Genomic DNA, 13,163 nt, shown 5'->3' on the forward strand with positions numbered 1-13,163 from the left:
TCCCTCCAAAGAAACCGGAAAAGCTTCCTTATCGTGCTTTCGGAGCGGAGCGACCCAGAGATATAGCGGAAGCATGACAGGCGATAAACTGTGCATAAATAACTTGAGAGAATTCCGAAATTATTTATCGATGCCATTGTCACCTATAACACGGTCTCAGGAGGGAAATGAGCAACCGAGAGGCTGAAGAATGGAACCCTAGATTAGAATGGAAAAGGGCGCAGTGGTGAAAATAGATTTTTTCGAAAAAAAATATCTGTCTGTTTTATTTTGTTACTATTGATAAAATTTTGTGTTTCTGTTGTTTCTTCAAATTAATATTAATCACTTACCAATTCGCCTTACAATCCCCTTAATTTGAGGGGGGGGGGGGGGTTAAGAGAACAACAGCATAACCGTAGATTGACATATTTTCAATTTTATGAAATTGATATGTCGGACAATAAAGTTAATGTGCAACATGATGAGGTTACATAAAAAAGTCAAGTTGGCCATTCATCAGGTATCCGAAAACCGCTTCCAGTTATCAGTAACACTCCAGAGTTGTTCTGGCAATCGTGTATTGTGTTTTGAGTAAGTTTAATGGATAAATTTCAACTATCGTGAGTGTAATGTTATGGTATACAGGTCGTCAAAATTGGGATCTCACAAAGGACAGTGCGATATCCGGTTAAATAAAAAAAAAACCTTCATTATCCCGGTACGAGAATCAAACTCAAGACCTCTGGATTGGAAATCCAGCACACCGTTAGTCGAAACCCATCCCTTTCCGGTCAGTATTCCCAGTGAGCAGATTTACTCTTTGAATGGATTCCATGTCGGTTTCGGAAAGGGGACATCATAAGTTTTCATTTGAGACCAAAAGAACCGTATTTGGTCATTTTTTAAAGTTTGGGGTCCAGTATCAAGGATTAATGACCACTCTGAATGGATCAACCAAGATTTTGAAAATCTGTCACGGTTTTTTTTTTTAATTTCTTTGAATTACTTGGAATTATCAGAAATTATCTGCAACCAAATAATTTTTTTTGATTACTTTGTATACCTACCTAGTAAGTAAAACTAATAAATTCTTAAAACTTTATAATAACAGTTGTTATGATTTTTTATTGATTTCTGCTTCTAGAATTACCTACTAAAATAATTGAGAAATCTCGATTTTTCGATTTTTGAGAAATTCTTAAGTTACATGAGTCATTCGGGAAATAAACAATTTACTGCGGGATTCCTCAAGAATTACTATGATTATTGCCCAAAGCCGAGTGATTCTGGTACAGTGCTGAAAACTATTTACATTGAAATAGGAAATAAATTGATTTAAAAATAAATTATCGAAATCACTATTTTTGAACTATTCTCTTTACTGTTTCGAAATTTTTTATAGTTTGATTTCCCAAAACAAAATCATAGAATTACCATTATTTACTCGTACTATAGGAAATTACTAAAATTACTTCCTCAAATTCCGAGTTATTTTGGATAAATAACCAGTCAAACACGATACTAAAAACCACTTGCAATACACAATTTTCAAGTTTGGCTATCATCTGTTATATTCAAAGTTAAACCAATAGCCTCGGGCTTCCTTCATCGAAAGGAATCAGTTTAAAAAAAATACCACCTCGTTTTTTATTTGGGGCAATTCCAGCTCAAATCAGGATTTTTTCTGGTACTTTTTTTCCCGACCCGCTCCAATTTTAATAAATCTTTGTAGACATGTTATCCTAGTCCTATAAAAGCTATTTTTGTGTATATGGAGCCAATTGTACTCGAAAATAAGATTTGAGAAGGACGTCAGTTATTTAAATATTTGTGTATTTTGTAATTTAAAAATTACTGTATTTCGGAGCCGTTGCATCGTATCAAATAGTGGTCAAAAACAAACTTGTAGGAAATTGGACGGGCTTTTTGACAAAAAATACACTGAAATAAAAATACACGCCACTTCCAAGACATATTTTTAATTTTATGTTTATTTAAGAGTTAAATTTCAAGGTGATGTCAAAATTTTTTTCGTTCAAAATTTTTGAGAAAAAACCTAAGATGTTACAAAAAGAGTCACAAAAAATGCAGGATGCAGGATCTCCTAAAAAAACTAACTTAATCCACCTATGTGGTTGGTGCCTTCCTCACTCTTTTCCAACAATGGGTGATATGTAATATGATGGGTTTGGACACAAATTTGATCAAAAAAAAACACACATATCACTCAAGGGCTCATAAGTGGCATTATAAGTGGTCAGAACTCGAGACAGGGTTGCCAGATCTTTAATGTTTTGGACTCGTTGGAAAGATCTTTCAATTACCTAACCAACTATGGGTCGGATGATGGATCCGGACATTGTTTACATTCATTTAAGTGAGATCCGGCTTCAAAACAGTACATAAATATCACTTAAGTGGTCAGAACTCGAGACAGGGTTGCCAGATCTTCAATGTTGTGGACTCGTTGGAAAGGTCTTTCGATTACCGAATCAACGATGGGTCGGATGATGGATCCGGAAATTGTTTACATACATTTAAATGAGATCCGGCTACAAAAAAGTACATAAATATCATTTAAGTCGGGATATCTCGAGACAGGGTTGCGAGATCTTCAATGTTTTGGACTCGTTGGAAAGGTCTTTCGATTACCTAACCAACGATGTGTCGGATGATGGATCCGGACATAGTTTACATACATTTAAATTAGATCCAGCCACAAAAAAAGAACTCGAGACAGGGTTGCCAGATCTTCAATGTTGTGGACTCGTTGGAAAGATCTTTCAATTACCTAACCAACGATGGGTCGGATGATGGATCCGGACATTGTTTACATACATTTAAATGAGATCCGGCTACAAAAAAGTACATAAATATCACTTAAGTGGTTATAACTCGAGACAGGGTTGCCAGATCTTCAATGTTGTAGATTCGTTGGAAAAGGTCTTTCAATTACCTAACCAACGATGGTTCGGATGATGGATCCGAACATTGTTTACATACATTTAAGTGAGATCCGGCTTCAAAAAAGTACATAAATATCACTTAAGTGGTCATAACTCGAGACAGGGTTGCCAGATCTTCAATGTTGTAGATTCGTTGGAAAGGTCTTTCAATTACCTAACCAACGATGGGTCGGATGATGGATCCGGACATTATTTACATACATTTAAATGAGATCCGGCTACAAAAAAGAACATAAATATCACTTAAGTGGTTATAACTCGAGACAGGGTTGCCAGATCTTCAATGTTGTAGATTCGTTGGAAAGGTCTTTCAATTACCTAACCAACAATGGGTCGGATGATGGATCCGGACATTGTTTACATACATTTAAGTGAGATCCGGCTTCAAAAAAGTACACAAATATCACTTAAGTGGTCATAACTCGAGACAGGGTTGCCAGATCTTCAATGTTGTAGATTCGTTGGAAAGGTCTTTCAATTACCTAACCAACGATGGGTCGGATGATGGATCCGGACATTATTTACATACATTTAAATGAGATCCGGCTACAAAAAAGAACATAAATATCACTTAAGTGGTCATAACTCGAGACAGGGTTGCCAGATCTTCAATGTTGTAGATTCGTTGGAAAGGTCTTTCAATTACCTAATCAACGATGGGTCGGATGATGGATCCGGACATCGTTCACATACATTTAAGTGAGATCCGGCTTCAAAAAAGTACATAAATATCACTTAAGTGGTTATAACTCGAGACAGGGTTGCCAGATCTTCAATGTTGTAGATTCGTTGGAAAGGTCTTTCAATTACCTAATCAACGATTGGTCGGATGATGGATCCGGACATTGTTTACATACATTTAAGTGAGATCCGGCTTCAAAAAAGTACATAAATATCACTTAAGTGGTCATAACTCGAGACAGGGTTGCCAGATCTTCAATGTTGTAGATTCGTTGGAAAGGTCTTTCAATTACCTAAATAACGATGTATAACATGATGATGTTTGGTTTAGTTTACTGCCATTTATTCATCTTCCGAAAATATGCGAAAACACATTTTTATACATAACTTTTGAGCTACTTATCGAAACTTCAAACAATTCAATAGCACCGTATGGGACCCTAAACCAAGTCGAATGCGACTGGTTTGGTCAAAATCAGTTCAGCCAGTGCTGAAAACTGCGTGACATTATTGGTCACATACACACACATACACACACACATACCCACACACACACATACACACACACACATACACACAGACATTTGTTCAGTTTTCGATTCTGAGTCGATATGTATACATCAAGGTGGGTTTTCGAGCTTTTAATAAAAAGTTCAATTTTAGAGCAGGATTATAGCCTTACCTCAGTGAGGAAGGCAAAATACAAAACTCAATTTCTGAAAGTTTTTTTTTGCAAAATGGTCTAAACGTCAACATTTTTAAAAACTGACAGTGGGATTCGATTCTCCAGACAATTTTACATAAAAGTCTCCTTATTGACCAATTTCCTATGTCCAATCCCGATACAGCGGTTTTAAAAATAAAAATGTTTAAAAAATAGGTTTTTTATTGGTTTTTGGCAATTTCTAGATGACAGACTTGAATTTTCAGTCTGGTAAATATATTTATCGAAAAGCTCATCCAATTTTTCATAAGTTTGTTATTGACAGCATTTTATTTGGATGTATGGCTTTACAGATATAAGCTTAATTACATTGCGCATAACTGAAATAAGAATACTTTTTCAGTGTGGTAGAAAACTGGACATTAAATATGCTTTTTAAAATATTAAAACGAGTCATATTAATAAGCTGTAAAAGACAAACTTTTGGGAAATAAGACTAGCTTTTTGGTGAAAATATTTACGAGACTAACAAACAGAAATTGCCATAAACCACAAAAAAAACCTATTTATTCAACATTCTTATTATTAAAACCGCTGTATATTTACAAGGATTGGACATAGGACAATGGTCAATATGGAAACTTTGATGTACAATTGTCTGGGGAATCGATTCCCACCATCGGATTTTAAAAATTTAGACGTTGAGATTGTTCAGAAACAGTTTGTGTGGGATAACATGTCTACAAAGTTTCATTGAAATTGGAGGATCGAATTACAAAAGTACCAGGAAAATTCCGGTTTGAGCTGGAATTGCTCTTGAGATCATGCTCAATAAATGATTACAATTGCCATTAATTATAACAGGTATCCTGAATTTAGAAAAAAAGTAGGTTCAATCTATGATCATGATTTTATTTAATTGTCAAAAAAATATTCTGTCTGAAGTTTGAAAAAAAATTGAAGTCAGAAAAAAGTCCGATAATAAAATAATAAAAAAAACTTCTGCTGAAGACAATTATAAAATAAAGTAACAAAATTTAACAAAATCCTCTTGACAATAAAAAGTTTTTTTGATCTGTATCAGCTAATTAAAAAATCTCATTTACGACTTATTTGGTTGTTCCCGATGAAAACTTGATATTTTTTCTTTAGCATTTGTAGCCCATAATTCTAGGGGTTTTTAAATCCTAAAAAGGCACCCAATTAATAGTATTGAGTTAATTATATGATTTTAAACTTAAAAAAATATTGCAAGTTTTGTAGAAACCTACACCAAGAACTGGGCATCGGCATACGAGAGGATAAAGAGCACGAAAAAAAAATGGTACTGTGTGCAGACGCCGAGGATAAATCCCGAAATTAAGGAGAGTACTTTACTCATGGGTTCATCTTCAAAAAAAGTTCATCTATCAAAAAAGTACCGATACCGAGACTCGAACCCAAGACCTTCGGCGAATTGAACCGTGCCTTTGCCGTATGGGCCACCATGGTTCGGTGACAAAGTGGCGGTCATTTGTCCATATAAGCCACTCAATAGTATGAACTGTTCCAATGAACGAATGAACACGCGAGAGGACTATACTCTCGCAAAATAGCACTTTCCTCACGATTCTTTTCGTGAGGACTATCCCCTCGTAGACTTTAAAACTGTTTTAAACATTTCTTAGAATCCCGGGAATTCCGGGATTTAAAAAATATTTTTCCGGTTTCGCGGAAAATTCAAAACCCAGGAAAATTGAACGCCCTGGCACTTATTTATGATTTTTTGAAGTCTCGTCGAAAATTCTTTAAAAGATTTTGTATACAAAATATGTCCAAACTCTCATATTTAATATAACCATGAATTTTGTGGGGTCGGGCCGAAGGCCCGAATGTCATTTGCCAGAATGTTGTTTGCCAGAAAACCAAACGCCAGAAAATCAAATGCCAGAATGGATTAAATGCCCGAAAAGTTCAAAAAGCCGAATTATGAGAATTCGCCTGCCAAACTGAATGGCAGAATGTTTTAAATGGCAGAAAAATCATTCGGCAGAAAAGGTTAAATGACAAAAAGTTTCAATAAAATTATAAAGAATATAACGAAACAAAGCACGGTAGAATCATATATTTAACACAGAGCATGAATAAACGAACAGATGAATGTTTGAAAAAATGCAAAGTTTGTAACTTGAACGTTCCTAATAAACGAACAGATGAATGTTTGAAAAAAATGCAAAGTTGGTAACTTGAACGTTCCTAATTGAAAGTTGTTTTCTGTGATCAGTCCCATTCCCTGACAGACCTTAGATCAGGTCATAATAGTTCAAGTCAGTAAAGTTACTACTAAACATAGTCTAGGTTACGTTAAAAATTATTGATGAACAGTTTTGTTCTTTGTAATCAGAATGTTACAATTCGTATTTACTGGAAAAGTGGGTGTGACAGGTCCAAGAGACACTTTCAGGTATGTAAACAAAAATTCTTGACGGACTTTTGCCTCCCTCCTGTCTTTCTGTACTGCGTTGAGCCTAACAAACTTTGAGGCTTTTCTACACGCTAGCAGCTCGAAGAAAGTGGCTCCTTCTCCCCAGGTTCCCAGGTGGGAAGGCAGAAATTAATTTGTTTCGAAACATGAGCGAATATCCATTAATTCCGTCGTCGAGGGCTGCTCCTTCAGAATGATGGCAAATTGTTCCCACAATGATCAGCCCACCCACACACGCACAAACACACCCGAACATAGCTTCGGTGACAAACACAATTTCACGAGCGCACACAACATTCGAAAACGAGCAACACATTATCTAAATATAAACAACGCGCGGGTAAATTAGGGAAAATTAATTATTTATTAGAGGAAAACCGTGTGTCTCCCCGCGTCGACAAATACAAAGCTGATCATCGGAAAACACACACTCAAACACACAGACGGTGGCAATCAACGAGGGAAATTAGATTACGCCGGAAATTGAGGATGTCACACTGCTGCAAGATGGAGCCCAGCAGTGTTGCCAGCCAAAGTTATGTCTCGTTGTACGCATTAACGGTGCGCGGGGTGTTTGCAGGCAGGGTAAAAACGAGCGGTTGGATTGCGTTGCCAGATGGGACCAGGATTTGTAATTTATTATTCATTGCCTTTGCCGAACCACTGGCTGCCAAGTGACTGAAAATGCACGGAGAAAAAAGAGTTCTCAAAATCGTGAACAAGCGTTCATGAAATTCGGAACCACGAACTAAGTGTTCAAATTTCATGGTACGTTTTTCAAAATCGTACCATGGAATTTGAACACTTTGTTCGTGGTTCCAGCAGAACTCTTCTCCGACCCATTTTTCGGCAGCACCGTGGGATATTAATATTATCTCCTGGTAATGCGAAAGCGATCTGAAAAGCTGTAATTTATGCAACGTCTCCAGGGGAGCCTGGGAAAAGGGAGAAGATGTTAATAAAACTTGTAAATTACATTAACGGGAGATGAATTGTACAACAAAAATATGCTTGTTTCAATTAAAAAGACCACATTTGACTAGAACTGTAATATGACCGACTTTATTTAAATCTAATATGACCGAAAATGTCCTTACATCTAATATGACCGAATTTACATTTCTTAAAGGCTAATTTATGACCGGTTTTCGACTTGTCAGCATCACTGCTTGCAGCTTCCAGTTTGACAGCAGCACTTGCCCGATTCCTGCCGGCAGCTGCAGTTGCACTCAGCACTGCAGGGCTTGTTCGGTCCACACTCGGCAGTGCATCGGCAATCTGTTTTGAAATGAAATTATTTTCAAAATTCAAATAAATAAATCGAGTTATTCGAAAAATAAACACAACTCACCATTTCCACAGCATTTGCAAGGCATCTTGATCAGCTATCTGTTTCAAACGTTCCAACAAAAACACCAACAATTCTTATCTCGAACTCAAATGGAAGCTCGTTGCAACTTGCTCTGACTGATACCAGAACATGGCCGGGGTGTTGAGTTTTATAGACAAGTTTAAAGCGTGTGCAACACCTGTTCCAGTGCGAGGTGTGTGCCGTGTGCAAAGACGTTCTCTGTAGACCACGTACAATCGGTGAATCATCGTTCGAGACGGTCTTATCAGCCCTCGCAGCTATCAGTTTTGGTCACATGTCGGGGTGTCAAGTTTGAAATAAAAATCTTGTTTTGATTAATTCGTTTATTGTTATAAAAATTTCAAGTTTGATCACAAAAAAGTGAAAAAAAATAAACATAAAAAAATAACAAGAATTTCAATTTAAGACATCCCTACTGCATTGCTAACGTCATAAAAGAGAATTCTGCTGCAAACAGCCCTTATTTGCGCCTTATAAAAATGTACATCGCAGTTCGAACTACGATAACAAAGGTTTCATTCGATAAGATACTTTATATTTAGGGCTTCACAAACAATTTTTTAACATTTATAATTGTTTCTGTCTAGGCAGAAATGTTGAGATCTTCAGATAGAATATTAACTCTTTTAAAATTTAAACAAGTTTGTCTACCACCAATTAAATAAAAGATACAAAACAAAAGTTATTGTTGCGTTTATGTTTGATCTTGAATAAACAAAAACGAAAGCACGCAATGCAAACAATAACAAACACGTTTTGTTTGGCTGACCATTATGCGCATTGTCCCGATGTTTGGTTGTAGTTGGTTGCTGCAGTCCCGAGTTATAATTACAAATGTTTACGGTAGTCTAACTTGTACGTGCGTCAAACGCGTTCTGACCTGAAATCCTTTTGGCCAGTTGTCGCACTTACATCAATTTTCAGAGAGTGACAATATAGCACAGGGGTGACCAAAGTATGGCCCGTGGGCCAAACGTGGCCCGCGAGGTGATTTTTTGTGGCCCGCGGACCCATTTTGAATAATCCAGTAAAATGGCCCGTTGATCAGTTGTTAAATGATTTTATACTTTTCAAAATTAATCTTTTTTATTTTTTGTTGATAAAAAAACCTTAAAACTTTTTATTCAATGTTTTGGTCCCTATTTTAGGACAAAGTTTCACAAGTTTCAATGTGAGTGAAACTAGTAAATATTCATCAAACATTTTTGGAAATCAGGCTTTAAGGATTAAGACTGACTAAATGTTGAAATCGGAAAAATAAGGCTGCTGCAAATATTTTATAACGCTTTTTCAACAATCCTCCCCTCCCCTCATTATTAAAAATTTGCTAGAAAAACCAAGGGTACATATATTTTTTCAAAAAACTTCAAAATATCCATAAAAATATGAGTGCAATCAGCTGGAATCAATTAAAAATGCTGCGTTTAGAATCATTTTGAGCATGTTCTGGTTTGAAAAAAAATATTTTTTGTAAACTTTCAATGAATTAATGTTTTTTTGTCAAAACTTACATTTTTCGAAAAAAAAAAAATAATAATACTGCAATTCAACTTTACGGGTGCTTAAAACATTTTCTAACATTTTTTTATTAGTCACACATAGGCCGTTGCAAATATTTTTTGAAGTTTATGTCCCTCGGCTCAGACCAAAGTCGAGGGGAGGGCAAAAAAAAGAAATTACATGCCTAGGTTTCAACATTTGGATGAAGAAAGTGTTTTAAAATGCATTTTACACTCGTCCAGTTGCTTTCCAATCATTAGTTTTCAAAATATCTGTGTATGGATGGAATTTGTTTTTCGCGAAAAAAAAAACTTTTCGTAAGACTGTACATTAGTATTTTATGAAAATTTAAAATGTTTTCAAAGGAGGTTAAACATGCTAAATACAGTATGTAAAAAAAGTATTTACACCCCTTGGGCACTATGCACATTTTGTGATGAAACATGTAAAAAATTTAAAGTTTGACAGGAACCTAGTACTACGTTTTGTTCAGATACTCATGCCAAACATTTTGCTATAAAAGCTCATGAAAAGATGATTTCTATAAAAGTTATATAACAAATACTATTACGAAAATAAAAGGTGCAAAAAAGTTTGTACTTTTTAACATAAATAATGTTATTTGTTGACAAATCACCATAAATCCAGTCTCCCAACTCCAAATAGGCATCCTTGACTGATTAAAAAAATAATTTGGATTGAATATAAAGTTTACTAACTACTTAGTATAAAAGTTTATATAACTCTGGAAATTCTATATAAAACTTATCTAAACTTAATTTTGCAAACTATTAATTCAACTAAATGTCAATATATTACCATAGAATTGCTAAATAAACATTTTGGAGTGGGTATAACACCGTTTTGAGGGTATTTGTATCGAAAGAATAGATTTTGCGTTGGAATTTCGTACCAACCCGGAATTACGTCGTAGGAAAATCCGGTCACGACATTTGGAATCGGAAAGGGCATAAAATTTCCGATCTTTTGATACCCATACATCTAGGTTTTCTTTAAAACCCACGTTTTTAAATACCTAAGCAAAAACGTTGTTATGGTTTCGTTTGAGCAACCTGCCAAAAATGTATGGAAGTTCGTAATTTTTGTTCTCGTGGATCAAACTTACTTTTTGCCCGGGTATTTAAAAACATAGGTTTTAAAGAAAACCTAAATGTATGGGTATCAAAAGATCGGAAATTTTATGCCCTTTCCGATTCCACATAGGTTGACTTGTGAATCGTGTACCGGTTCGGATGCCGGCGGATTTTCCTACGACGTAATTCCGGGTTGGTACGAAATTCCAACGAAAAATCTATTCTTTCGATACAAATACCCCCAAAACGGTGTTATACACCCAAAACTGGCAGCGCTAGTCCGAGAGAATGATGGTCTCGAGTCGAGAGAATAGTGGTACCATTCACGGACGCAGAGAACACAGCTCGAGATGGGCGATAGAACTATTCTCTCGAGGTTCATTTGCAAAAAAAGTTCATCCGTCAAACAAAAAACCAAAAGTGTCGACAACGGGAATCGAACCAGAGACCTTTGACAAACAAATCAATGACTTAGCTGCCTCGGCCACCACAGCTTGGTGACCAAGGAGAAGTCAGAAGTCGATGTATGACACTTGTTGGAATTTATTGATTCAACTAACGAATGAACTCATTTGTTATGATGGTGTGAGTTGGTACCATTATTCTATCGATTTTGGCACTGAGCCCTCAATAAATTTTGAGAGAACGATTATCTCGATTCTGAATTTTGGGTGTACCCACTCCAAAATGTTTATTTAGCAATTCTGTGGTAATATATTGACATTTAATTGGATTAGTAGTTTGCAAAATTAAGTTTAGAAAAGTTTTATATAGAATTTTCAGAGTTATATAAACATTTATACTAAGTAGTTAGTAAACTTTATATTCAATCCAAATTATTTTTTTAATCAGTCAAGGATGCCTATTTGGAGTTGGGAGACTGGATTTATGGTGATTTGTCAACAAATAACATTATTTATGTTAATTTTTCGAAAGGTGTACAAACTTTTTTTGCACCTTTTTTATTTTCGTAATAGTATTTGTTATATAACTTTTTATAGAAATCATCTTTTCATGAGCTTTTTGTAGCAAAATGTTTGGCATGAGTTTCTGAACAAAACGTAGTACTAGGTTCCTGTCAAACTTCAATTTTTTTACATGTTTCACCACAAAATGTGCATAGTGCCCAAGGGGTATAAATACTTTTTTTACATACAGTATGATTATAAACGCAGGAAAATGCATTTTTACTGGTTTTCAGTGCATTAAACTTTAATTTTCATTAAAGTTTTGTAGTTTTCGAAAACATTTTTTTTGCCCCCTGATTTTTTAGGCTGATCTTGATAAATATTTGCAACGGCCTTAATTTAAAGATAAATTAACGCCGTTACATAAGTCACGCAGATTACCTGCTAACATTTTCTAAATAAAAAAAAATCTTAAAATATTATTGAGAACAGAAGTACGTTCAGCTAAAAACATTTGTTCAAATACCTTAAAAAATGAAATCAACAATACTTATAGAAAACTGTCATTTTGTGTTTTCTATTAACGAACTAACAACAAGTTGAAAATACCACAAATTAAAAAAAAAAACTTCAGCTGAAGGATGTATTTTCGAGTCTTATGAATTAAAATAACGTAATATATTTTTCATAAATATGATAATGGCCCGCAAGCTCATTGGAGCTTAAATTTTGGCCCGGCCTCCAATAACTTTGAGCACCCCTGATATAGCACGACAAGATTGAAACTACTTTAAATATGTAAAGTGACAAAAATACACGGAATTTTTCCGGATATCGTTGAATATCTGAGGTTTGAAATCGAATTTCGGGGATCTTTGAAGGTCAAAAGGTGAGGCACTGTGACCTGCACAAAATGGCGTTCTTAACTCAATTTGGTCCAAAATGCACGTACGACAAGTGAGCACGACGGTGACGATTTAACGGTACACATCAATCAGCGCTTTTGCACCAACATTTTTGATACATACATTTTAGTCAGTGCTTACGAAATTTCGATTTACTTTGTGACAGGTGACAAAACACTCCAATCGTCCTCACCGCGACACCCTGGTTTTGACATTCTGCTTTCGTTCGTTTCGTTCACACAAACGAATTTGTGCTACGCAAAATCAATCACAACAAGGATGCCAAATGCAAGGATTTGTCTGTGTTACACAGACATTTTAGCTTGTGCCAGCCATTTTTTGAGGTGCACAGACTTTAAGAAACTTCATTAAATTAATATTTTGTAAAAATATCAGCCGAAACTTATTTCGATAGTCGATAGTGCTTAAAAACACATTCTTTTCAAATGCACAGAAATACACAGACTTTTTAACAGAAATTTTGGAAACCATGAGTCATCTGACCCTGACTCACACAGTCATTGACCTCCCTCTAGAAATGCATTCGCTCAGAAAATGATCGTTTGACATTCTGCCGAGATTCCGATAATCTCACACATGATCGCATTCAAATGAATTCTGTCACCA

The 13,163-nt window shown here is 35.4% G+C and overlaps 1 long non-coding RNA gene across 1 annotated transcript; it reads right to left on the reverse strand.

Annotated features, from left to right (window-relative positions):
* Positions 1 to 7,791: 7,791 nt before the first annotated feature.
* Positions 7,792 to 8,253, reverse strand: LOC6040849. Its single transcript, XR_005277293.1, has 2 exons — positions 8,109 to 8,253; positions 7,792 to 8,035 (listed from the first exon to the last, which is right to left on the reverse strand). It is a non-coding gene; the product is annotated as an uncharacterized LOC6040849 (long non-coding RNA).
* Positions 8,254 to 13,163: the final 4,910 nt, after the last annotated feature.

Source organism: Culex quinquefasciatus, chromosome 2 (genome assembly GCF_015732765.1).
Source record: "Culex quinquefasciatus strain JHB chromosome 2, VPISU_Cqui_1.0_pri_paternal, whole genome shotgun sequence".
Lineage (NCBI taxonomy): Eukaryota > Metazoa > Arthropoda > Insecta > Diptera > Culicidae > Culex > Culex quinquefasciatus.